The sequence below is a fragment of the Contarinia nasturtii genome, unplaced genomic scaffold (assembly GCF_009176525.2).
Source record: "Contarinia nasturtii isolate CC-2019 unplaced genomic scaffold, AAFC_CNas_1.1 Cnas_scaffold_6367, whole genome shotgun sequence".
Classification (NCBI taxonomy): domain Eukaryota; kingdom Metazoa; phylum Arthropoda; class Insecta; order Diptera; family Cecidomyiidae; genus Contarinia; species Contarinia nasturtii.
Window position 1 is genome coordinate 1 of NW_022203625.1, and position 3,483 is coordinate 3,483.

At 28.1% G+C, this 3,483-nt stretch overlaps 1 long non-coding RNA gene across 1 annotated transcript; it reads right to left on the reverse strand.

Moving 5' to 3' along the window:
• Positions 1-1,210: 1,210 nt before the first annotated feature.
• On the reverse strand, positions 1,211-3,081 carry LOC116351818. The gene is made up of 4 exons (XR_004202205.1): positions 2,743-3,081; positions 1,716-1,874; positions 1,535-1,558; positions 1,211-1,322 (listed from the first exon to the last, which is right to left on the reverse strand). It is a non-coding gene; the product is annotated as an uncharacterized LOC116351818 (long non-coding RNA).
• Positions 3,082-3,483: the final 402 nt, after the last annotated feature.

Below are 3,483 nucleotides of genomic sequence, written 5' to 3' on the forward strand. Positions count from 1 at the left end.
TTTCTTCATATTGTGAACTCAACTTAAGGTGTTTTAAATTATTTAATTAGATTATTTATCGGAGTTTCACGTTTCACGTTCATTCCACAAACAATATCTAGTTCACAATATTTGAACATTTCAAACTCTTTAACTGATTTTATGGAATATTTTAGAAAAATGGTTACTATCTTATGCATTAGAGCACATCTTCTAAAACATAATACAAAAACAGAAAGTGACCTTGAAATCCAAACGACATAAACGTGACTTAAACATGACTAGTTTTCTCCTTTAAATTCAACCCACTAGTGGATAATACTGCCATTCGGTATCCATAATAAAATCTTAGATAAAAAAAAACAACTCGATAAAAAATCTTTTACTTATCATTTAAATTACATCATATAAAGTTCAAGTATTAATTTCATAATAATTATTTGGAGTTCATTTTAGACACACTTTTGACACTGGAAAATACTTTAGCTAGCTTAACTATAGTCATATCTGTCTATTTTATGGGACTGTTTTAGGACAAAATTGACTAGAATTGAATCCAATTGATTAAATTTGATTTTATTTGAATGAAAGTTAATTCTGTAGTAAAAATTCAAGGAAAATTCTAACCCCATCTAACTTTTTTCAAATATAAAATCAGCCTAAATATTTGTTGCCAAAAAGAATGGCTATAATTTCAAAATTCTACTCAAATCAAAGTTAGTCGGAGCAAATATTAATTTTGAATGTACATGAATTCATGTCGAACCCCTAGGTACTTGCGTATAAAATGCAACAAGTTTCGGAGTTTTTCTCTTGAAGAAACATTTTCCAAGTGGCAATCGAACATGCAGTTTGTTATTGAAATCAAAAATCTATTTTACGTTGCTATCACAATATCTTTCATTAAATTGTGTATTTATTTTCACTGTTGAGGCACTAATGTTGTCTCTATAAATGACATTCCACTTCATCCACAGAGCCCGGTTGATTTTTGAATCAATAAAATTCAAATTGGACTTTTGAATTAAAAATATAATGCTACGCAACAAAAAACTTAACAGGCAAATGTTGGAAAACAAAGGTCAAATTGCAAAATAAATAAATACATTAAAAATGAATCAAAATATATGTTAAATTAACAAAATATATATATATATATATATATATATATATTTATTTAAAAATAACTGATTTTATACTTTGCTAAGCTTATTCTAATTTGTTCACTTACAAAAGAAAGTCTTGTTCCCAATATGGTTCGTTCCCTTTAACTGTAACTGTGGTTGATTTCACATTTTGCAGTTTTAGTATTACATACGTATTGAATTGCGTTGCGGGTAAATCTAGGTTCATGTTTGGGGAATATTTTGATCGATTTCATTGATTGGTGTGTGTATTTAATGCGGTATCAATTGTAAAAAAATAATAATACGCGAAACCGATTAGAGAGAAGAAATAAAAAAAAATGAATTGTAGTTGCCAGATGAGTACCACACAAGTGCTACAATTAAAGAATGAATATTTGACGAAATAATTCCGTATTGAAAACACATACCTTGAACATAAATGGCTCGTTTAACTGAAATATATACCGAAAAATGTAGTGAAATAGCATTAAATTTACATCAAATAACAACAGTGAGTATTTAATATGACTAATACACTGTTGCTACAACAACAATGCGTGGGAATTGAGAGAGAGAGAGAAAAAAATGGCACTGACCAAATTGAGTTACCTGTAACATTTAAAAGTGACATTATACGTTTAGTCTTTTTTTCTGCTTTGTTTTCCGTGCAAACTTTGTTGAATCTGCTCATGAAAAACAAACAATAAACTCAATTCCATGTCAGTTGACTAGCTTGCTTCTTGCGGTGTACATATTCGCTCAATTTGTCTGAAAATCGGACATTTTTTTAGAATGCAAAACTTTTTGCACAAAATTACATATTATATTTGATAATTTATGATACACATTTTAAAATGCACATGTTAAACATTTATCTTTTATATATACTGAAAAATTGCATCTGACTAAATAAAATGAGAATGTTATTGAAAGTATCCTTATTATTATCGGAATTTCGGATATTAAGCAATAGGTTTTTGAAGATGGAGTTTGGTTCATATATTTCAGTTTCCGACAATCTTAATATGAACGCATAAAAAGATCCAAGGAATTGAAATGTCTAATATTGAGAATATTTCCAATTATAGAAAAATGTTTATATTTACTTTTGCAGTCAAATGCAAGCATTTGAATTACATGTTATCTCGATTTTAGCATAATCTATTACAGCATCCAAATATTTGTATAAAAACTTTTTTTTAAATGAAATCACGCGATTGTGTGAATTGTTTACACTTCTATTTGTAACAGTGTCACATTGGGGGTTGGTATCAAAGCTTCACGAATCAAAAACTATCTTTTAAAACATTCATACATTTCGCATAATACTTAATTTTTGTCACAACTACACATACACACACACACAATTCTCATTGAATAAAATCACTTCGCAATTGTTTATAAATCAATGTGATGCGTAATGTCAAATAATATTATAATTAAAATATTCATACATGTGAATGTGATTTCACATGTCATTTAATGCTGACAGAGAACATATTTCAAATCATAAGAAAACCTTTTGGAAAATTTCTTGCAATTTAGTAGGCTAATGTCACATTCAGCTTTAAAACATCCCACGTCATAAAAATACAATATCAAAAAACTCCATTTTCATGTTTTTGAATCAACTTACAGCTCACACTCGAACTACAGTTTAAGCATACTGTCAACGATGGGTACCAAAAAAATAACATTCTTTTTTTAACACTTGCATTCAAAATGTGTGAATAATGAATCATTTCGATGTTGAACAAAAACATTTCTTGTCCACAATCGTCCATCGGTTGACACTGTAGTTTCACATTTTTCTATGTTTCCTTCTGTTTGCTGAATTTGAAACTTTGTTTCTATCCTACAGTTTCTCTTTCTCTTTCTTTCAATCTTTTATTTTTCATTTCATCGTTTTACTTTTTGTATTTTCAATAATCTATTATTCAATAGAAATAACAATAATTTATCAATCGTTCGATTGTTTATCTCACCAATTTAACACTGAATATTCTTTTAAACATTTTTAATATTGCACAATTTGTGCATTGATAATTCCCAATTTATCATATACAATCATCTTTGGAAATTAATTAAATGTCTATTTTTGTTTACAATTTCATTTTGTGTTCACTATAAATTTAACTGTATCCACACAATATCCACAACTTGATTGAACAACGACAGTTTTGACTTGGTATTTACATTTTATTTGAACGAATTTTTTTTGGTTAATTCATAGTTGTTGGAATTGCGAATGGAACGAAATCAAAAATTCAATGCGAAACTAGTAATAACAAAAAAATCTTCCTTTTCTCTCTGTGTCGAAGTCGTCGTCATCATATCATGCACACATAAATGTGATGTATCATGAATAAGTACACAA